A 24,658-nucleotide genomic window follows, 5' to 3' on the forward strand; every position below is an offset into this window, starting at 1 on the left:
AATGGGGGGCTGATGGTCATTTTACTGTGAGTGGTGGGCTGATGGTCATTTTACTGTGAGTGGGGGGGCTGATGGTCATTTTACTGTGAGTGGGGGGGCTGATGGTCTTCAAGTGGTTTCCGCCTCTGACCTCCAATTGAAATTAATTGGAGGCAATAAATTCCTGCGTTGCTCGTTTGGAGCTTTTTTTCCCTGCGTCTTTTGCATTCGCTTCAACAGTTTAACAAAAAACACAAAAAAAGGTCAAACAACGCTGTCAGTTGCTGAAGGAATTTTGAGGCAGATTATTTTTGCCTTACAAAAAACGTGTGTGAACATACCCTACGAGTGCAGTGCTTGTTCTTAGCCGTTTTCTGTCTTTCTCGAAACAATTTTTAGTAGGGGGGTCCTGAGGAAATTTTATTTTTCCAGTGCTGCCTCGAGTCTGAAAAGGTTGGGAAACTCTGTACTAGGCTACAGGATCCCGTCATGGAGGAGCTCAGTTCGTCATGGAAACTGGGCCTAGGTGAGTACAATTTTTGTTTTTGTTTGGGGGCACTGTCTACAAGGGGTAGGTGGGAGACTGTATGGCACTGTCTACAAGGGGGAGGTGGGGGGCTGTATGGCACAATCTACAAAAAGGAGGTGGAGGATTTTGGCACTGTCTACAGGGAGGCTATATGGCAAAATCTACAGGGGGCACTATACTGTGTGGGGGCCACTAAGTGGACATTATACTGTGTAGGGGTACTACAGGTGGCATAATACTGTGGGCACAATTAGAGGACAAAATACTGTGTCCTTGAAGGGGTTGTAATATATTATAATATTAAATATTATTATTATACTGTATGGGGGCTCTAAAGGGGCATTATAATTTTTTTTTAATGATGGGGTGGGGCGCCGAAAGATCATTTCGCACAGGGCGCCAGCTATCCGAGGGCCGGTCCTGACTGTATCTATGTGCTAGACTTGGTTCTGGTACCTTATCTATGTGCAAACATACATACATTCCACTTACAGAACGCATACCCATACATTCTACGTACAGCACACATAACTATACATTCTACATACAGCTCACATATACCCATACATTCTACATACAATAGACATACACACAACAGAACAAAAAAAATATAATGAAACTTGTTGAATTTTTTTTTAAACAAAACTTTTTTTTTTAAAGAAGATTACAAAAATAAATAAGAAAAAAATAAAAATCACAGTTCAAACAGATCCTGTGATGCAGCACCAGGTACACTGACTCTGTGCTGGTCACCACACTGCCCTTGTGTGGAGTGTGGCTAAGTGGTAAACTGCCCACCTGTATAAGAGGGGCTGGGGGTCTGAAACATGGGCCTATCCTGGGAGTACAGTGGCTGAGAAGGTAGTGTAACGGCCACGGTCACGGACCACTGCCTCCCCTTACCTGCTGACGGCCGCAGACCCCTCTCATCCTGCTGACGTATCCCTCCATGGAGATGCCAGGATATGCGGCCGCCCTGCCCTGCAATGACCACCAGGGTGCACGCGCGAGCTCGTTCCCGGCCTTAAAGGGACAGCACGCGCACATGTACAGAATTAACAAATTATCCCCAGATCACCCTGGACTATAAAAAGGGCTGTGCCCTTTCACTCTTTGCCTGAGCGTTGTTTGTATTCCTATGTTAGTCTTGCAAATGGTTCCTTAGTCGTATCCTGTTCCTGTGCCTTGCTACCTGTATCCTGTATCCCGTGCTGTATTTGTTCCTGTGCCCTCTCTAGTGTTGGACTCGTGTTGTGCCGTCTATTACGCCTGCTGTCTTACACCACGTCTGGTGTCATCTGCCATGCCTGGTACCTCCTGCCACGTTTTGCATCACCTGTCGTCAAAGTACCATCTGTGCCTAAGCTGCTACTACTGCCTGGACTATTGCAGGTAACATTGTGCTTGGACTTTGTATAGACTTGGTACACTGTTGTTTGGCCAGCTGCTACTTCGCTACGGGGTGTGGCCTAGTGGGTCTACATGCCCACAGATCGTGACAGGTAGTAACCCCTGCACTGCGGTGGCCTCGGGGGTGGTGGTGGTGGTGGTGGAGTTTGCAGGTGTGATGGGTTTTGCAGACCCAGATTTTTCCTATGGAACTCTATGGCATTACAGAGTTCCACCGACACAGGACTGAAGGTGAGCACCTGCAGGACCCCAAGTATGGCTGGCACAATTAAGAAGCCAGTCCCGGGGGACCTGCTTCAAATGCATGACCACCACGTGTCCAAAGGTGTCCTCCACTGTCTCCTCTGATCTTCTGGACAGGTGGGCCAGCACCAGGGCATCTATCAAGTCCCTTTTGTATGGCTGTCCATGACCCCTCTTGCAACCTCTTGGTCTTGGAAGAGTAGGGTCACTGGTAGGTTCCGCTTGAACTTCTGGGTCCCGTGCCAGAGGCTGTTTTGCAGGCTGGGAGGATCCGGCACCTGGAGACTCGATCTGCGTCTCATCTCATCATCGTGAAGACTAGCTCTAGTTCTATGATTGAAAACAGAGAAAATATGTTAGCTCTGTAAACTATGCCCTACCTACTCAAAAATTGATTTTATCTAGCCATAGCTACACACCTAGCTACACACAGCTATCTGTGGAACATAGCATAGCCCCATGTGTCTACATGAGCCTTAGCTCCACACCGAGCAACATAAAATTGTGTGACGGATGGAAGTATGATATGTCGCACAGGTATCTGTGGGAAATAGCATAGGCCCATGTGTCTACATGAGCCCTAGCTACACACTGAGCAACATAAAATTGTGTGACAGATAGAAGTATGCTATGTCGCACAGGTATCTGTGGGACATAGCATAGCCCGATGCTTCAAAAATGTAGAAAAAAATTAAAAAAATTATTGATTATATACTTACGGCCCAATATCCATTACATCGCTGAGGGACATTAGATGCTCCGTGTACAGGTGCGGCTTTTTTTGAGCCGCCCATCACCGCTCCTCCCCTTGGACATCTGCTCCCTCCTGTATTTGTCGTGACGTGTTCCACCACGATTTTGCCTCACTAACTGTGTAAAAAAGAAAAAAATTTGTATCAAAATACAGGACAAAAAAATCACGGGAGGGTGGGGGGTTTAAGGTAAAAAGTTTGGGGCAGGATGACAACTTGTAGAACTTGGCCAATTGCTTTGTTGTTGCAGTTTCCCATTCATCTGAGTTGAGCTCTTGGACTACCTCTGTCCACGTCTGGCCCTTCAAAATAGTATCCTTGTAGTCCTTAAGGCGATTGTCCCATATGACTGGGTGGTCCTGTATTGCGTGGATGAGCTGCTCTACTTGGCTTTTGCTCAAAGACCTCTTCACTCTCAAGGGATGCTGCTTGTGTGATTAGGCCTACAACCTATGGGGGAGTCCATGATGCAATTGCGGACAAAAATAGGACATGTTCTATATGTTGCGGATCATCTCTACAGCCCAGACACATATCTGTAAATATACAGAAAGGTGTATGAATGGGTCTGCAATGTCATCCGTAATTACGGGTCCGTAATTACGGATGAAAACTACGGTCGTGTACATGGAGCCTTAGGAATGTATGCTGGTAGGAGGTGGGCCACGTGTTTTTAGGACTTCCCCTCAGGCTATGCAGCTTGTTTAGCTACACTTCATGCATTATATAATAGTGCAATATACCATAATCAGGGATTGTATGTTTTCTAGGAGTACAGTACTTTACAGTACATTATTTTTATAAATAAAATATAATAGTTTGTTCCCTAGTTTTCATGAGTAGATAATAGTTTGTTCCCTGCTAGTCTGCACGTCAGTCATGTTTACATTTCTAGGAAGACCAGTTAAAACAATTACAGTGTCTACTAACCTTCACACTATGATCCAGTTAATTTTAACTTTTCTAGAATCGGAAATAGTAACTGTAGTCACAAAGTCATGAGCTCACATGTTTGCTAAATGTAGCATGTTACACCACAACATGTAGATCTGCGCCCAGCACCAACGTTGTTTTTCAATATATCTCAAGCAGTCACATAGTCTGTAGAAAACACTGTCTTATTGGCCTCCTCAACTGCACCTAAAATGTATAGGTACTTATGACCATCTGTAACATTTCATGTTAAAGCATGCAACGGATACAGTAATGAAATATAATAGTGGGGTGACAAACAAAAAGAACACAGTGTTTTTTTTGGGGGTTTTTTCCCTCTTTGTATTTCAAAAGCCATACATTTTTATTTTTCTGTTGATGTGACTGTATAAGGGCTTGTTTGTTGCGAGAAGAGTTATATTTTTTTTTGGCACACTTATAGTTAAAGATGGGTTTCTTTATGTATTTTTCAATAAACTTTATTAAACTTTTTTCTCTTGATTGCTTCTATAATACATTGCATTACTCCTGTATTGCAATTTATTATGCCACTGCCACTGCGACATACACTTTTAAGGCACAGGGTGGGAAGTGGTTAAAAAGTACTGGCCAAATGTCATTAAAGGGGTTTTCTGGGATTAAGTGTTTTTTTGTAGAGTTTAACATTATAAAGCCTTATTGAAACGAGCGTGTGTCAAATCGGCCGTGAAAAAAATGAGTCTATTGAAGGATCCTATTTTTTCACAGGCCCTTAAAAAAACGCTCCTCTAAATAAGGCATCAGTGACCATGTTACTACTAATAAACTAACTTTCTTATTGAGTTTAATTTAAAACAAACTTATTTTTGCTGAGCTTCCACATGGCAGCCAGAGACCACATTTAAACATTGCAGCCGAGGATCAGCTTATATATTGCCCACCTATGCCATCCATCCTATACATACATGACCTTGTCACATGGACACTTATAGCAATAATAATAGACAGGAGGAGGGGGTGTACAGGCAGTGAGGGGGGAGCACCCAGAAAATAAATGGAGCAGAATTTTAAATACAACTACTAGAAAGTTAATTTGTAGTAAATATGGGCAACGCTAAAAAAAACCTACTTAGTCCTGGACAACCCCTTTAGTGCTACCACTGTTCAAGATCATTTGACAGTTTATATATGGAAATAATGTACATAAAAAGTTGAGAAACTTTGTAAATGCATTGCATTTATTATCTTTTACTGAACCTATGTTCTAGCCTCTATTAGAAGCATACCATCAGACTCTTATTGGCTCAAACTCTGCGCAAAATTCTACCGAGAACTCTCATGTAGGAAACAGTCTCACTGTATTACATGAGCTCCGTAAAGCTCTGCTCGCATTCACGTTGTGGCTTTTGTGAGAGATAAATGGTTTATGCTCTTATGACTATACAGAATAATGGGTATTTTAGAAAGGTTAAGAGAAGAAATAGTTTGCAGATGCTCTGCCGTCCCTTGAAATTGCAAACAGATGGAGGTCAATCGCTTGACCACCCCCCTAAGCATAAAGGAAACCTAAGGGAATACCTGGTGCTCCACCAATGAGCTTTTATGGGAAAGGAAGATGTAAGGCTTGAACATACAGATGACTCATATGTTATGGAATGTTCTTTGTTCGTCTGATGCTATAAGTATGAGCACTGTAGTTCAATAAATTAGAAGTATTACTTTGAGAACTTGGTCTCAGTGTGTCTTTACTTCTCCGAGCTCGCACCCCCCCCACCTGATTTGAACCTGCATAGATGATCAAGGCGTAAAGTGACCCCATTGCGATCACAGAAATTGGCGCCCGAACAGGGACTTGACCAGAAGGACGGCACCCCACCTAGGGGATCTCCCGGGACTAGAGTGGCGACCTCCCGGACGAAGGAACGGGCAGACCACTGCTGCAGCAAGGTAAGAAGACTTCATTCTTACAAACTCTGCTCTGCACCTTCCTGTCTGGTAGGTCACCTTCCCAGTAGTACTCCTAAGGAATAGAGGGGCCACATGAGGGTATTTTTAGTGTAAAAATCTGGTCAAGTCTAAAATAAATCCTACCCTCAGGATAAAGTGCCTGATATCTATGGCAGTATTTGTATGAATGTTGTAGAAACCCAGTTTTGTGTCACAAATGCATTTTAGAATAAGGAAATTTTTTTAAAGATGAAAAAAAAAAAATTCCGATAATCCGGCAAATTACCAGAAACATGTGTACATGCTTCAGGTGACTACGGGGATTATGATAGGCTAAATTTTAGCCCGGAAATCGAAAATTTTGTGCAGTCCAACAATCCGGCATGATGAATCAACACTTGGATTTGACACTCGCCCTATTATTTGGACTAGGGATACTAGCCGTTTTACTGTTATGGTGTGGAGGATATCTCCTTGAGTGGTGTTTAAAGTAAATAAGAAGGACTGTAAAAGGAAGATTCTCTGGCCAGAGTAGAAAGTAAGTACGGAAACTAGAAACTGTCTAAAATAGATGAGAATAGAATTCATCTGTCAGTAGCTAAAATCTGTAACAAAATACGGGTGCGCCTAAGGCCACCACTTACAGTCACAAGATGGGAAACTTGGTTACCCTCTTTAAAGATGAACACCCCAAAGGACAAACCGCCAAACAGGTAGTAGCAGAAAGAGAAGGTAAAAAGACGACACAGGGAATAAAAAAATTAATGAAAGCATGTGGTCTAGAATCCCATGGACGGTTAGATGCAGACAAATGGAATGAATGTTGTGACACAAAGCGTGGATGGCTGAAAGATAAAGGGTTGACTGAGAAAGCCGAAGCATGGAAGAAGGTGTCAGAGGAAGTAACACGAGGGGGATGCATGGAAACAGAATGTAAGAAAAAGTTTTATTATGATTGTTATAATGAAAATCCAGGAAAAAGGACAGAGAAGTAGGTAGACCCCCGGGGTATGGAGACAGAACGTTAAATGGTCCAGAAGGATGGACGTGTTTTAGGTGCGGTTCTCAGAACCTGGAGTGGAGGGATGTATGTTATGCATGTGGCGCTCCCAGACCTAGGGACAAAAATCCTCTAGGTATATACCCAGTAGTGCCAGGATACTCGAACAACAACCCTTTTGCGCCTGCCCCCACGCATATACCGGAACCATATAAGCAGGTTGCGGGAATGGCCCCAGTGGTGTTAGCACCAGCAGGGGTAATTACTAGGGCAGGTAAAACAAATAAAGGAGCAGAGGGAGGGGATGAGGAAGACGAAGAGGAGCAAAAAGAGCAAAACAGGAAGGACAAGGCAAAAAGAGAGGAACAAGAAAGAGAAAGAGAAAGGCAGCTCCAAACCCTCCAAGACCAGATGGATGAAGGGAGGAATATACAAGTGGGGAAAGATGCTACAGAGGCGCTGAATGCAGTTGCCTCCAAGCTCCAGGTACTGACCAACATATACGCTAGCGAGGCAGATAAGAAAATTAGGAAAAGGGAATATAAGTACAAACCCTGGAATCCCAGGGATGCACTTATATTAGTCCAAAAAGCACCGGATCCAGAGGCAGAACCCATACCCTTCTATAGATATCTAGAACAGATACAGAGTATGTACAAAGCAACCTGGCAGGACCTAGCACAATTGATACATACAAAAATGGGAGGATATAGTGCCACAGTATTGGATCACTTAGAACCCCTAGCGGGAGGGGAGGAATGGAGACAGAGTGAGGATTCAGGGGATCAACTGGTGATACAGCTAAAAGAGTGGGCAACTCACAAGCAAGCCGAGTTAGGAGTAAATCTAACGGACCTCACTCAGGAAAACTCAGAAACGGTGGAGAAATTCTTCACTAGGCTCCAGACAAGCTGGAAGAACATGGGGTATCGAGATTGGACTGTAGACTGCTTACTAGTAGTTTTGTGGAAGGATTAAAAAGACCCATACAAGACGGGCTGAAAACGGTCAGACCAGAATATCGTAGTCTAGACCCTAGAGATTTGCTGAAGGTAGCTCAGGGAGTGGAGCAGGGATTAAAAGCCCAGACTCAGCGTAGGAAGCAGATCACGGGGGTAGGGATATACCAGAACCCACAGGGGACACAGAATAGACCCCCCCATAGGGAAATAATATGTTACAACTGTCAAAAGACAGGGCATATTGCCAGAAATTGTAGAGGCCCAAAGCGCCCCAGACAGACCGAAGGAAACATACCCACGGCCCCACTTAGTGACCAACAGATACAAACATATCAAGCATAGGACAGTGGCAACCCCAGGGAAAGTGCAGTGGTCCTAATACAATCAGTAACTTTAGGACCTGCCCCTACAGTTCCTTTGAGTATTAATGATGGAACCCCGATTCCATTCTTGATAGACACGGGAGCAGCCACCACTGTCATAAAAACTGCACACGTCCCTTCAGACCTCCTATCCCCGGATTATCAGGAATGCATAGGCGTAGGAGGAAGTATAACGAATAATCAAGTGACAAAACCTGTCACCCTACATTTTGGCCCACATCGGTCTCTGGTCACTAGATTAGTTGCTAGCCAATCAACTCCCGTCTGCCTATTAGGTGCAGATTTGTTGCAGAAATTACAAGCCCACATAGAATATCTTCCAGATGGTACGGTCAAGTTGACCGGTAGTTTAAATGATGAAGAGCTGTGTCTCATAGCAGCCTGTGATACAGATCCATGGGAAGACCGACCGCCAGTAGGAGTCCACGTGTGTACTCCAGTAGAACAGCATCACCATTTAAAACATATACCTCATGTTTTATGGTCGAAAAGCCCTACGGACGTAGGAGTTCTACCAGTACCCCCTGTCACTGTACAACTAAAACCTGGCCACCCACTGCCCCAGAAAAAGCAATATCCTCTCAGCCAGGCTCAATCAGACGCTATCTCGGATAGCATAAAAGATTTTCTGAATTAAGGATTCTGGTGGAAATAGTCTCCCCCTGTAACACCCCACTGTATCCAGTCAAGAAGAAATCAGACAAAGGGCAGCCCACTAAATATAGAATGGTTCAAGACCTTAGGGCATTAAATGCAGCCACTGTATTTAATACGCCCATTGTTCCAAACCCTCATGTGCTCTTAGCCCAGATTCCACCTACCGCCTCTCATTTTACGGTGGTGGACCTGGCAAATGCATTCTTTTCAGTCCCTCTACATACTGATTGCCAATACCTTTTTGCATTCACCCATCAAGGCAAACAATATGCATGGACCGTTCTACCTCAAGGTGCCCACAACTCACCCAGTGCTTACACGGCTGCTATGCAAACAGTATTAGCCGATTGGCTTCCACCACCGGATGTTGTATTATTACAGTATGTCGATGATTTACTTCTTTGCTGTCCCTCTTCCGAAGCGTGTATCCAAGCTTCGGTATCACTGTTGAAGTTTTTAGCGGAAAATGAGTGCAAGGCCTCTAAAGATAAATTGCAATTTTGTTGTACTCAAGTTGTATTTTTAGGACACTGTGTAGCACAAGGCACGAGGCATCTCACACACAGCAGAGTAGAAACTATTGTACAAATACCAGTTCCAAAATCTTTAAATGCTTTACGTACATTTTTAGGTTTAGTCTCTTACTGCAGACCATGGATTCGTTCCGCATCCATTCTCATGCAGCCTCTGTATGACTGCCTCAGTAGCCAGCCTTTCCATCTTACGCCCGAAGCTGAAGAGAACTTCCACACTTTGAAATTGGTGGTCCAGACAGCCCCAGCTCTCGGGACCCCCAATTATGACAAGATTTTTCGATTATATTGTACTGAACAAAATGGCCATGCCACGTCTGTACTTACGCAAGCACATGGTCCACAACAGCGCCCAGTTGCCTACTATTCAGCTAGGCTTGACCCGGTTGCCCGTGGATCCCCATCCTGTGTACGAGCTATTATTGCAGTTAACCTTATGTTGAATAAAGCTTCTGATCTTGTATTAGCATTTCCTGTACAGATATATGCCTCCCATGATATTACGGCTATTCTAACTCAAGTACAACCTAAGCATTTGTCCACTGCCAGACATCTAAAATTAACCTGTGTGCTTCTTCTCCATGAGCAGGTTACACTCCATAGGTGTACCACTTTGAACCCAGCTACCTTACTGCCTCTGGAGCAAGGGGGAGTAGAGACAGGTAAAGTATGGTCGGAATATCTACCAGATACTGAAGAACATGATTGTATGGCCCTTATGGCCCAGGAAACAGTAGGGTTCGCACATGTGAAAGATACCCCACTCCAAAATCCAGACCTGATACTCTTTGTGGATGGTTCACGGTATTGTGTGCAAGGTTCTTTCTTCACAGGCTATGCAGTCACCACAGAACATACCGTACTTGAAACAGCATCCTTACCGGCCTCACGCTCCGCACAAGAAGCAGAACTAAAAGCACTTGCCCAAGCCTGCCATCAGGCCACAGGTAAAACAGCAAATATCTACACTGACTCTCGGTATGCATTTGGGATTGCACATGATTATGGCCCCATATGGAGGGCAAGACAATTTTTGACTTCAGAAGGTACCCCAGTTAAGAATGCGGATTTCGTAAAGTATTTGATGGAGTCTTTATTATTACCAACTGAGGTAGCAGTAATAAAGATAAAAGCTCACACTACGGCCAACACACCAGAAGCAAGGGGAAATGCCCTGGCAGACGAAGCGGCAAAGCAAGCAGCACAGAAGCTACCCGTGTTAGCAGCCGTATGTCAGATAAAAGATCCAGAGGAAACAAGACTAGCTGTAAGCCCGGAATTACTGCAAAAACTTCAAGGACAAACAACAAAAGAAGAAAAAGATAAGTGGACGCCCAAGGAGCAACGCTACGAAAAGATGGCCTCTGGCAATTGCAGAATAAACTGTGCCTGCCTAAGACAATGTTCCCAATGATGGCCCAAATAACACATGGAGCGACTCACCAATCAAAAACGGCAATGATGGACTTGGTAAACAAGGTGTGGTATGCCCCAGGGTTTAGTGTGATGGCCAGCAGTTTTACACAAGGATGCATGATCTGTGCAACACATAATATTGGAAGAACTGTAAAAGTACCACAGAAGCACACACCCAGACCTATATATCCGTTCCAGAGACTGCAGATAGACTATATTCAACTACCCAAAGTTGGTACCTATGAGTATGTGCTTGTTTGTATTGATCTCTTTTCAGGATGGCCAGAAGCTTTTCCAGTCACCAAAGCTACAGCAGTAGCCACAGCCAAGAAGCTGATAAATGAAGTGGTCTGCAGATATGGAGTGCCGGAAGTAATTGAGAGCGACAGAGGAACACACTTTACGGGTGAAATCATGAACAATGTTTTATCTTCGTTAGGTATAAACCAAGCATTCCACACACCATACCATCCGCAAAGTAGTGGTAAGGTTGAGAGATTAAACGGGACTCTCAAATTGAAAATCCAAAAAGCTATGGTAGAAACCGGGAAACCATGGACCGAGTGTCTACCATTAGCCTTGTTCTCAGTAAGATACACGCCCACAAAAAGAACAGGTCTCAGCCCGTATGAGATCTTATTTGGGTCGGCTCCCAGACTAGGATGTTATTTTCCACAGGTGCTCCAGATGCAGTATGGTAGGTTAACTGACTATGTATCAACCCTGAACAAACAATTGACCAAGGTGCATGCACAAGTATTTTCTTCCATTCCAGACCCAGAATCGGTTGCCGGCGCTCATAAGCTAGAACCAGGAGATTAGGTCGTTGTCAAAAGACATGTGAGGAGGAGCCTTGAGCCACGGTTTGATGGTCCTTTTCAAGTTTTGCTCGTTACAAGCACCTCAGTAAAGCTAGAAGGAAAACCCAGTTGGATACATGCCAGCCACTGTAAAAAGGTCCTGATACTATCAGAAGAATATCAAGAAGCGCCAAAGACGAAGGACTGAGAAGTCAAGATGAAGCTTTTCTCGGTTGTTGCGATAATTACTGTTTTTATGATGTTACACAATGTATGGACAGCAACCCCTGTGGTAAAAATACAAGGGGAAGGCCAGGGAAAAATGTTCACAATGAGCTGGAACAATGCTACAAGGACACGGAAACAAGGCAATTTTACATGTCAAGAAAATACCAGGTGTTTGATTGCCAATTGGACAACCACAGCAGGAACTTTTAAGTCAGGACCAATGGGAAGGAGTGGGTACTTACAGCTAAAATATGGGGAACAACCAAATGTCACGATTACCCAGGTGTCAAGTAAATTGCTTATTTGTTGCATTAACACTGACAAACATTTTGTGCAGAAATATTTGGAAAACCAAACGATACAACGAAGAGACTACTATAATGAAAGTGTAAAAGGATGTGATAAGGTAAATGAAACTGTATTTGTTACACGAGGTATGAATAGAATACTCTGTACCAATGCATCAGAAATAAGTAACAGAACGATTTTTGTATTATCAATTGAAATGTTACATGATGAACATAAGCCACACATAACTGAACAAAGTTTAGAAAGAATACCACATACATGTAAGAATGCTGTTACTCAAGAACAAAGGAAGAATATACATTTCAATATCTCCTTCCCTAAACCCCCAGATTGTCACACTAGAATAAAGAGAGAATGGTATGACACAATGTTAGGAGGGGTAGGAACGGGACTGGTATTGAATGGTATACAGTTAGAAACAGTCATGAATAAACTTGGTTCCGTAGGAGACGACACAGCAACAGCCTTACGCGTAGGAGCTACATGGTTGCCTACGAGTTTTGCTGCCCAACAGAGTGGTCTCAAAATAGATCAGCTGTTTTTAAATGTTTTTAACGAATCTATGCTAGTGCAATATAGAACCATGGAGAATATCTCAGCGTTTGTAAACTGGACTGTATGTACTCTCAAAACAATATGGCAAAGAGAACAGATGGATGATTTTAAATCAAAATTATTCAGCACACACGTAAGACAGTGGACAGATATTCTACCGGTAGAAAAAGTGGATGATACTTGGTTATTGCTGCAACCCGAACATACTGAATGCACTCCCACTTGGTGTGCTGGTAGACTAATAGCTTTCAAGGTAAAAAGCCCTACATTGTTATGCAAATTTATAGTTATGCCTATGGTGATGATAGACCCAGTTATGTTTGAAGGACAGTACTGGATGCCAGAGATAAAGGGAACTCACATAAGTTCACAAAACACGACTGTTGACATTGACCTATGCCAATTGACGGAACAGGGGTATGTGTGTAATCAGCAATCAGGAATATATGAACCCTGTTTGATGCAGCATCAAGATAATGTTTGTTCACTCACAGTTATCCCTGCTTCACAATTGAGAATATATATAGAAGTAGGCCCCTTGCATGTATGTCTCATAACGGATGACCTAAAGACACTTAAACAATTTAATGTCACCAGTCCATTCTCAGGGTGTTTGTATAATGTGACTCATTTGAATTGGGGTAATGATACGGTAGTCTTCTTGCCCACCCTAGAAGAAATTATGTCTACAATATGGGTTCCTGAACCACTACCTTATAGCAATTTTAGTTTACCGTTAGAAGAACTAAGAAGGGTATTACAAAAATCACAAGATGTCCAGAAATTAATAAAAGAACACAATGTAACCCTAAATAAAGTAAAAGTATTGGCTACTATAGCTTCAGGAAAAATAGTGCATTTATCCTCAGCCATAAAGGATGTTAGTGCCCACCACTGGTATGATATTTTCACAGGATTTTCCCCTACAGCCACTACAATATTACACGTATTGTTTCAACCTTTAATCTGTATGATGATATTATTTGTACTACTTACATGTTTCAATTGTTATGCTTTTTGTAAGATAAGAAATGCTTTTTCTCGAAGACCTATACACTATGAGCAGAGACGGATGTTGTGAGTTTAAGAGATAAGATGGTTAAAATCACAAAAGGGGGAATTTGTGAGAGATAAATGGTTTATGCTCTTATGACTATACAGAATAATGGGTGTTTTAGAAAGTTTAAGAGAAGAAATAGTTTGCAGATGCTCTGCCGTCCCTTGAAATTGCAAACAGATGGAGGTCAATCGCTTGACCACCCCCCTAAGCATAAAGGAAACCTAAGGGAATACCTGGTGCTCCACCAATGAGCTTTTATGGGAAAGGAAGATGTAAGGCTTGAACATACAGATGACTCATATGTTATGGAATGTTCTTTGTTCGTCTGATGCTATAAGTATGAGCACTGTAGTTCAATAAATTAGAAGTATTACTTTGAGAACTTGGTCTCAGTGTGTCTTTACTTCTCCGAGCTCGCACCCCCCCACCTGATTTGAACCTGCATAGATGATCAAGGCGTAAAGTGACCCCATTGCGATCACACTTTCATTTATAATAGAAGGCTTCGAAGCCGCAACACAGTGCCACATCCGTCGTACAACCATAGGCGCCCCGAAAGATACCATTGACTTACAATGGTGTCCATCAGGGTTCAGTCTTTGTTTGGATAAAATGTCCCCCAAAACCCAAGTCATAAAAGACCTCTGGGGCATATTCATACTTTAGATTTTTCTTCTTACTATGCAATTTTCCATTCTAACTGGGGCATTCAGAAGAGCCTGTACAGGGAAAAACATCCACCTAAGATGACACTAGTAACTGGGTGTAAGGACCAGCGGGTTGCTGACCCACTGGGCTACTCAACCAATTTAACTTAGGGTCAACTGTAAGGGCTATTATCTAAGTAGCCTCCCTCTAACCCCCATACAGCGTTCTGGAATTCGCTGCGGGGAGACTTACAGGTCTCTACCTCTTGAGGTGGTCCCGGTGTGAGTGGCAGCTGGCCCAGTGGGCCAGGAAATAATACTGTAGCACACCGAGTGTACAGGCACTTGCAGTTGATACCTTGGCAGACGGTTGTGGATCTGAAGACACAGTTCGAAACAGGTAGCAAGCCTCAGGCTCGTCTCAGGCAGCAGACTGGTAGCAGGTAGCATGATACCGACTGGTGGCGGGTAGCAGGATACAGACTGGCAGTAGATAGAATAATGGAGACTGAAAGTGGGTAACAGGATAAGGACTGGTAGTGGGACATCAACTGGTAGTGGGCAGCAGGATACGGATTAGTAGCAGGTAACAGGATGCTTACTGGTAGCAGGTAGCTGGATACAGACTGGTAGAAGGTAGCTGGATACAGACTGGTAGCGGGTAGCAGGATACAGATTAGTAGCAGCTAGCTGGATATGACTGATAGCAGGTAGCGAGGTGCGGACTGTTATCAGGATACAAATAGGAACCTTTGCAGGAAGCAACTAAGTTGCATCAAAGTAGCTCAGGCACCACGTGATAACATGAGCTACCTTAAATAGCCCTAGAGCAACAGGGATTGGATAGGGAGTTTTTTTTCCATGTGCGCTGGGCCTTTAAGATGCGGCAAGGGAGTGCGTACCCCCTAAGGAACATGCAGCTGCAAGCAGGAGGAGAGGTGTGGTCACAGGACGCAGGATGGAGACACCCGTGGCCATGGACAGTAGAGGGACCGTGCCGCTGGTAGCACAGGTAGACTGCTGGCAGGAGCGGCTACCGCCGCTGGTGTTAGGCTGGGAAAGCTCATTCCAGTCTTCTAAGGTCTCTTGCACACGACCGTTGTGCCCCTCGGTCCATTTTTAACGGCATCTGAGTCGCACCCGATAGTCTTCACGGACCCATTCACTTTACCGGGTGAATTGGGTCCGTGAAAAATGGTCCGAGTCTCCGATCCGAGGAAAGATAGAACATGTCCTATCTTTCCTCGGATCACTGACGGGACTCGGATGGCACACACGGTTGTGTGCATGAGGCATAAGACCCAGCTGCTCTGTCATTCAGGAGGGGCATCCACATAAGTCTAGTAGAGTCAGCGGCATTACTGATCATTGAGCGTTATCTATGGTGAAAGAGAGAAGAAAGAAGCAGTAATAAACCACTTTTTCTCTGGGTCCCCGGCTGTCGGGGTCTCCAGATATGCTACTGCTAGGCTTTTGCAGGAGGAAAATTCCTCCTGCAAAAACTGCTCCAGTAGGTTTTTGCACAGTGGTTTGACAAAAACTCGTCAAAACACTCGTCGAGGGTTTTTTTTCCTCTTTCTGACTCATTGAAATGGGGTTTTGGAGGAGGAAACCGCCTCAAGATGGGTCATGTTGCTTCTTTTTACCACGACGAGTTTTTTTTACTCGTGGAAAAAAAACTCGTCTGCCTCCCATTGAAATCAATGGGAGGCATTTTCGGGCGGTTTTTGAGGAGTTTTTTGGTGTGGTTTCTGCCCCAAAAAACTCGTCAGAAAACTCCGTGTGAACAGGGCCTTAGAGGCTTCAAACCTGCCCTGTTCATTTACAATACCACGGGTTTAAAGCCCAAGACTGCATGCTGTACATTTCTGGCATGTGGTCCTTAAAGGGGTTTCCCCACAAATTAAAATCACCTAAATGCTCCCTTTACCACATACATTGTACATTTCAGTAAAAATGGGAATATTTTGGGGGAAAAATCCTTACTTCTTGCTAGTCGTTGTGTCCCCATGGGATCCACTTACTTCCAGCTTGTGTCGGGAAGGCTGTGCGCTTCCCCTGACGTTATGCTGCTGCCCCATAATTCCTATGCGCAACGCTACCAGGTTCCCACAGTGTCCATTTGCTCCTCCATGATGCCGTCTGCATATGTGCAAGAGAGGAGACTGGAATGTCAGGTCTAGTGCACATGAAGAACAGACAGAGAGACAGAGACAGAGACAGACAGACAAATTGGACTGCTGCTGGTGCATGTAGACAGCGGCAGCCGAATCTCAATACAAATGACACACATGGAGAAGTAGTAAGAACTAACTTTGATACGGTTAATTTTTAACTGGTTAAAGGGTTATTCCCATCTCAAACATTTATGGCATATCCACAACATATATCCCAGCTCAAGGACCCCCACCTATATCGAGACTTGGGGTCACCTGACACCCGACCCAGTGAGGAGTCCACTGGCCGCCTATTCCAGACGGGGACTATGTGGAGAGATGTCCACTCATGCGTGCGGCTCTCGCCATTATGTTCTATGAGAGTTACGGAAACATCCATGAAATGCACGGTGTGTAAGTTAGTAACTTACTACTCCTCTGTGTGTATCTGTTTGGATAACCCTTTAAGCCTTAAAACATAGGAGGTCTTAAAGAGTTATCCAAACAGAGGACACCCTGGAAGCTGAGATATGGGGAGTTGTTTGGTGGTGGATCATCATAGGGGGGGTTCGGGTGGCCGCTCGGGGCCCAAGGGCTGTTGGGGGGGGACTGATCAATTGCCCATTGCCCCATCCTCTTAGGGCCCCCTGCTGCTACAGGGCCCGAGGCATGAGGGGGCCCGCGCAACCCGGCCCATAACATTTATGGGCCGGGCGACACGGGACCCATCATGCCCGGTTGCTGTGCTAGCACCGGAGGTGGCCCCGATGCTAGCGACAGCCACATTCACTTGTATCTGCCGCAGATAGAAATGAATACTATAGGCTGCAGGCCACGTTACGCCTGCAGCCTGTAAGGCGCTGGGAAATCTGCGCAGGCCGGCATGATGACGTCACTGTATCATGCTGGTCTGCGCAAGTGGGCCGTCACGAGGCTGTGCAGTTCTGCGTCCATTGCGGAAACAGGGCAAGGTAAGTACAACATTTTTTGGGGGGCTATTTGGCAATATACACGAGTGAATTGCTTTGTAGCACTATATACAAGGGCAGGGCTGTGTGGCACTATATACAAGGGGCGGGCTGTGTGGCACTATATACAAGGGGGGCTGTGTGGCACTATATACAAGGGGGGGTGTTGCACTCTATACAAGGGGGGCTGTGTGGCACTATATACAAGGCGGAAACCGTGTGGCACTATTTACAAGGGAGGGGGGCCGTGTGCCACTATATACAAGGGGAGGAATGTGTGGCACTATGTAGCGCCCATGGCCGCGGGCCGTCAGGTTCACTCACCTCCCGACGCCCGCAGCCATGGATCTGTGAGCGCTGGCCTCCGTCTCCCTCCTAGGAGATGCCAGCGCTCACTTCCGCTCCGTCCGGCCGGGTCCCGTAGGGTGCGTGCGTACGCTCGCGCCTGCTCTTAAAGGGCCAGCGCGCGCACATGAAAACAATGATCATTAACCCACATGATTTCCTGCTCTATAAGAATGCCCCAGCCCTTCTGATCCTTGCCTGAGCGTTGTTAGTCTTTCCCTGTCTGTCTCGCAAATGGTCCCTTAGTGTCTCCCGTTCCAGCTGTTACCCGTGCCCTGTTACCGTTCCTGTATTCCGCATTGTTCCTGTGCCTACCCGTGTTCAAGTGCCATCTGCCACATCAAGTGCCATCTGCCACATCAAGTGCCATCTGCCACATCAAGTACCATCTGCTACGTCAAGTGTCTTCTGCCACGTCAAGTGCCATCTGCTCATCGGATACTGCCCACCACGTCTGGCGCCACTTTCCGCACCTGCCTCCATCCGTGCAGAGGCCACAGTCACCATCCGGACTATTTCAGGTACCTAAGCATTACTGTCTGCCATCTTACTTTCACATAGACTGTGACCTGGTCAGCTGCCTCCCCGCTACGGCGGAGCGGCCTAGTGGGTCCACAAACCCAGTGTCCGTGACAGTACGCTCAGGCCATGGAACCCGCTGGCCAGCCCAAGACCCCAGTACAGAAGATTCAGACAGAGATGCTTGACCTACGCACTCGTCAGGATCAACTCCTTGAGGCGGTGAATTCTATTCAGGTCCGCCTGGATCTACTCGCTGTTCCACCCCCGGTTCTTCCTCCAGAAGCGGTTGCCGTGCCACTGCCTGTTGCTCCCCCTGTTTCTTCCGGATCCTCAGTTCCTCTGCCTCTTCCTCCTCGCTACGACGGTGATCCCAGAGCATGCAGAGGATTTCTTAATAAATGCACGGTGCATTTTAGGCTACGGCCTCATCTCTTCCCCTCCGAGGAGGCTAAAGTAGCGTTCATTATCTCCCTCCTCGGTGGCAAGGCCCTCGAATGGGCGAACCCAATCTTGGAGCAACAAGGAACTGTATCCGCGGACCTAGCCTTGTTCCTGCAGTCCTTTCGTGCCGTGTTCGAGGAGCCGGGTCGAACATCCTCTGCCGCAGCCACTCTGTTGACCCTCAAGCAAGAAGGCTCCACAGTAGGGGAGTATGCGATCTCCTTCCGTACCCTAGCAGCCGAGCTGGCATGGAACAATGAGGCACTGGTGGCGACCTTCTGGCAGGGACTGTCCTCTCACATCAAGGACGAACTGGCAGCCCGCGACCTTCCTTCTACCTTGGATGCCCTCATCCTGTTAGCCACCTGGGTTGATATGAGAATCCGGGAGAGCTCTCAAGAGGTTCGTCAGGAGAGCCGGGCCCACAGACCAGCACCCCCTGCCCAGAGACCACAATTGTCCACTCCTAGTGCGCTACCTGAGGAACCCATGCAGGTAGACAGAGTCCAGTTATCTGAACAGGAGAAGCAGCGCAGACGCTCCTCTGGACTTTGCATGTATTGCGGCCTCAAGGGTCATTTTGTGCGTCAATGCCCACAGAAACCGGGAAACTCCAGTACCTAGGGTTGGTTGGAGAGGCAACTCAAGGTGGAACGTCTCCAAACGTTAAAACCTCTTCCAAATGATCGATACCTGTGGCCATCGTCACCGGACAGGCATCACATCCTTCCTCCGCCTATCTTGACTCTGGAGCAGCTGCTAATTTTATCCACCAAGATCTAGTGGATCGGTTTCAACTACCCACAGTCCGTCTGGAGAGACCCCTGGCAGTTGCCTCTGTGAATGGTCTACCGCTGCCTGATCCAATCATGCTCATCACTGAGCCGGTGACATTACGGGTCAGAGCTCTTCACTCAGAACAGATCTCCTTCCTGGTACTACCCAAGGCTATCAATCCTATCCTGCTGGGTCTGCCATGGCTCCGTCTACACGCCCCGACACTCGACTGGAGTTCTGGAGAGGTTCTTCAATGGGGCTCCAGATGCCATAGCCATTGCCTGTCACAAGTCCGTCCTGTTGTGCCCCCTCTGCCTCAGTCACTCTCCGATCTACCTTCTCAGTATGCCAGTTTTGCGGATGTCTTCTGCAAACGAGAGGATGAGACGTTGCCTACACATCGGTTCCCAATGCTTCTCTTCCCCGTGGACGAGTATATCCTCTCTCCTTGGCAGAGACGCTATCGATGTCAGCCTATATCAAGGAGAACTTGGAGAGGGGTTTTATTCGAAAATCTTCCTCCCCGGCCGGGGCAGGATTATTCTTCGTTAAAAAGAAAGATGGATCTCTCCGACCCTGCATTGACTACCGTGGTCTCAATCAGATCACGGTCAAGAACAAATACCCGTTGCCACTCATTTCCGAGCTGTTTGATCGCATACGAGGAGCCAAAAATTTTTCCAAGCTAGATCTGCGGGGGGCCTATAATCTAATCCGGATTCGCCGGGGTGACGAATGGAAGACGGCATTTAACACCCGCGATGGGCACTACGAATACCGAGTGATGCCCTTCGGACTGTGTAACGCTCCCGCAGTATTTCAGGAGTTCGTTAATGACATCTTCCGAGATCTCCTCTATACGTGTGTTGTAGTTTATCTCGATGATATTCTAATCTTCTCCCCAGATCTGATGACCCATCGGAGGCACGTTCGTCAAGTTCTTCTGCGACTAAGAGAGAATCGCTTGTATGCCAAGTTAGAGAAATGCACATTTGAAAAGAGGTCTCTGTCCTTCCTGGGCTATGTCATCTCGGATCAAGGCCTTAAGATGGACCCTGAGAAGTTAAAGTCTGTCCTGGAATGGCCACGTCCTCAAGGCCTAAGGGCCATACAGCGGTTCCTGGGTTTCGCCAATTTCTACCGGCAGTTTATTCCGAACTTTTCTTCTCTGACGGCCCCCATCTCTACCCTTACCAAGAAGGGTGTGAACGCCAAGGTGTGGACTCCGGAGGCAGAGTCCGCATTCATTAGCCTCAAGAAAGCCTTCACTTCAGCTTCGATCCTCCATCACCCTGACATATCTCGTCAGTTCTCAATGGAAGTGGACGCTTCCTCTGTTGGTGCAGGCGCACTTCTGTTCCAGAGGAGCTCCAAAGGAAAGGCAGCAGTGTGTGGCTACTACTCAAGACTGTTTTCCCCTGCTGAGCGCAATTATTCCATTGGAGATTGGGAGCTACTGGCTATCAAATTGGCCCTGGAGGAGTGGAGACATCTTCTGGAGGGCGCTGCTCACCCCATCCTGATCTTCACCGACCACAAGAATCTCACTTACCTTCAGTCCACTCAAAGACTGAATCCTCGTCAAGCCAGGTGGTCACTGTTCTTCACCCGTTTCCAATTTCTGCTCCACTACCGTCCCGCGGACAAGAACGTGAGGGCCGATGCCCTGTCCAGATCATTCGAAACGCAAGACACGGTGGAGTCCCTTCAGACGATCATAGACCCATCCTGCGTTGTCACCGCCAATCCTCTGCAGCTTAGAAATATCCCTCCAGGGAGAACTTTTGTTCGGTTGGCTGACAGAAAAAGAATTCTCCGCTGGGGACACAGTTCTAAACTGGCTGGGCACGCTGGTGTCCGTAAAACCCAAGACCTGATCGCTCGTCACTTCTGGTGGCCCACGCTACCTAAAGATGTTCTGGACTTTGTCTCTGCTTGCACGGTGTGTGCCTCCAACAAAGTGACTCACAGCAAGCCTGCCGGCCTGCTTCAACCCCTGCCTCTCGCTATGGACTTCGTCACGGACCTTCCTCTCTCAGCAGGATGCAACACCATCTGGGTGGTGGTGGACCGGTTCTCTAAGATGGCACATTTTATCCCGCTAACCGGCCTACCCTCTGCTCCTCGACTGGCAAGCTTCTTCATTCAGCACATCTTCCGCTTGCATGGCTTGCCTCTTCACATTGTGTCCGACCGGGGGGTTCAGTTTACCTCCAAGTTCTGGAGAGCCCTCTGTAAACTCCTGGATGTGAGTTTGGACTTTTCCTCTGCCTATCACCCCCAGTCCAATGGGCAAGTTGAGAGGATCAACCAAATCATGGAAAATTACCTCCGCCACTTCATCTCTTCACAGCACGATAACTGGGTACAGCTTCTACCATTGGCGGAGTTTTCATATAATAACCACACAAGTGAGTCCACCACTTCCACTCCGTTTCACATCGTGTACAGTCAACATCCAAGAGTTCCTCTTCCAGTGTCGACTTCATCGCAGGTACCCGCTGCTGACTCTGCATATGGGGACTTCCTGCAAATCTGGCAACAGACCCGGTCCTCTATTTTGCTGGCGGTAGATCGCATGAAGCGTAAGGCAGATACCAAAAGAAGAGAGCCGCTTCAGTATCTTCCTGGGACTAAAGTCTGGCTGTCCTCTCGGAACATTCGCTTGAGGGTGCCTTCATACAAGTTTGCTCCCAGGTTCCTTGGTCCCTTCGAGATCCTGCAACAAATTAACCCTGTTTCCTATAAGCTGCGGCTGCCCCCTACCCTCAGAATCCCTAACTCCTTCCATGTGTCCCTCCTGAAACCAGTGGTCCTGAACCGCTACAGCAAGACCTCTAGTTCCACAGTTGCTTCCAGCAATCCTTCTGATGTATTCGAGGTAAAGGAGATCCTGGACCGCAAGAGGGTAGGAGGAAAGACTTTCTATCTGGTGGACTGGAGAGGGTTTGGTCCTGAGGAGAGGTCCTGGGAGCCAGAAAAGAACCTCAGTGCTCCTGCTCTTATTAAAAAGTTCCTCTCTCACTCTGGTCCCAAGAAGAGGGGGTGTAAGAGGGGGGATACTGTAGCGCCCATGGCCGCGGGCCGTCGGGTTCACTCACCTCCCGACGCCCGCAGCCATGGATCTGTGAGCGCTGGCCTCCGTCTTCCTCCTAGGAGATGCCAGCGCTCACTTCCGCTCCGTCCGGCCGGGTCCCGTAGGGTGCGCGCGCGCGCTCGCTCTTAAAGGGCCAGCGCGCGCACATGAAAACAATGATCATTAACCCACATGATTTCCTGCTCTATAAGAATGCCCCAGCCCTTCTGATCCTTGCCTGAGCGTTGTTAGTCTTTCCCTGTCTGTCTCGCAAATGGTCCCTTAGTGTCTCCCATTCCAGCTGTTACCCGTGCCCTGTTACCGTTCCTGTATTCCGCATTGTTCCTGTGCCTACCCGTGTTCAAGTGCCATCTGCCACGTCAAGTGCCATCTGCCACGTCAAGTGCCATCTGCCACATCAAGTGCCATCTGCCACATCAAGTACCATCTGCCACGTCAAGTACCATCTGCCACGTCAAGTGCCATCTGCTCATCGGATACTGCCCGCCACGTCTGGCGCCACTTTCCGCACCTGCCTCCATCCGTGCAGAGGCCACAGTCACCATCCAGACTATTTCAGGTACCTAAGCATTACTGTCTGCCATCTTAGTTTCACATAGACTGTGACCTGGTCAGCTGCCTCCCCGCTACGGCGGAGCGGCCTAGTGGGTCCACAAACCCAGTGTCCGTGACACACTATATACAAGGGGGGCTGTGTGGCACTATATACAAGGGGGACTGTGTGGCACTATTTACAAGAGGGGGAGGGCTGTGTGGCGCTATCAAAAGAGGGTCTGTGTGGTGCTATGTACAGGGGGCTGTGTGGCGCTATCTACAGAGGGGGTGGCGCTATCTATATGGGTATGTGTGTGGCGCTATCTACAGGGGGCTGTGTGTGGCTCTCTACAGGGCGGCTGTGTGTGACTCTGTCTACAGGGGGATGTGTGTGGTGCTATATACAGGGGGGGTGTGCGGCACTTTCTACATTGGCTGTGTGTGGCACTATCTACAGGGAATGTGCTATCTGCAGGGGCTGTGTGTGGCGCTATCTACAGGGGTGTGTGTGGCACTATTTATAGAGGGTGTGTGTGATGCTATCTACAGGGGGGTGGTGTTATCTACAGCTGGAGGTGTGGCGCTATTTATAGGGCGGTGTGTGTGATGCTATCTACAGGGGACTGTGTGTATATGGTGATTTACTTTACAGGATTTAACACAATTATATTCAGGGGCACAGTGTTTGGTACTATTTTATTCAGATAGGGTGCTATTATATTTAGGGGCACAGTGTGTGGCACCATGAGAATTTTGTCTTCATTTATAGGTGTGGAAATGTTGGAAAAGTGAGGACCCGAAGACATCTGAGTGGCAAATTCTGCAGAAATAGGTCATGGTCAGGAGAAGTCGTCGTGAAGTCTGAACCGCATGGAGAAGAAAAAAGGAAAAAAAATACTAGAATGTGAGAAGTCATCTCCTGTGAGTCACTTGACTACTGACAAGGGAAATGGTAACACCCATGTGTCTCTGCACAGGTTGATACTGTCAGCGATGGTTTGTGACTGTAAGTATGTAGGGACTCAGCCCTTTGACAAGGGGAATCGTAACAAAATTGTTAACAATAGTTACGGCGCTAGGGCGGCTGTGGAGAAGGGAGTCCAAGTTTGGGTAAAAGCCCAGAGCCTATGGTCTACTTAATCCGCCACTGGGTCTTTAAACTCGAGATCTGCTTTTGCTTTCCCTGTGAAAGCCTGTGACACGGGGGAGGGGGGCGGGGGGAACACTCTAAGCACTAGTGAAATAGAAAGAAATATTAAATAGTAACCACAATTTTTTTTTCCCTCAATGTCAAAAACAGACACACAGAAGCGAAATAAAAGTAAAAGGACCCTGCAAATAACTCCACATATCTCAGCTTCCTGGGACTGACTAATTGCCCGTCTATCCACGAGGAGTCCCCTACTTACTGGAGCCGGGCATAGTCCAGGTTCTGAATGGTCGGTAAAACAGTTATTTACTTGATCATGCTTCCTTCACATTTTTCCACAACCCAC

The 24,658-nt window shown here is 46.8% G+C and overlaps 1 long non-coding RNA gene across 1 annotated transcript in view; it reads right to left on the reverse strand.

Annotated features, from left to right (window-relative positions):
* Window positions 1–1,246: 1,246 nt before the first annotated feature.
* The window catches only part of LOC142750984 (uncharacterized), a 42,292-nt gene continuing 18,880 nt past the window's right edge, over window positions 1,247–24,658 (reverse strand). Inside the window, exons 2-3 of the long non-coding RNA XR_012882664.1 lie at window positions 2,881–3,031; window positions 1,247–2,491 (exon numbers count right to left, since the gene is read on the reverse strand). This is a non-coding gene — a long non-coding RNA (uncharacterized LOC142750984). The remainder of the gene's footprint in view (window positions 2,492–2,880; window positions 3,032–24,658) is intronic.

This window comes from Rhinoderma darwinii, chromosome 3 (assembly GCF_050947455.1).
Source record: "Rhinoderma darwinii isolate aRhiDar2 chromosome 3, aRhiDar2.hap1, whole genome shotgun sequence".
Taxonomy (NCBI): domain Eukaryota; kingdom Metazoa; phylum Chordata; class Amphibia; order Anura; family Rhinodermatidae; genus Rhinoderma; species Rhinoderma darwinii.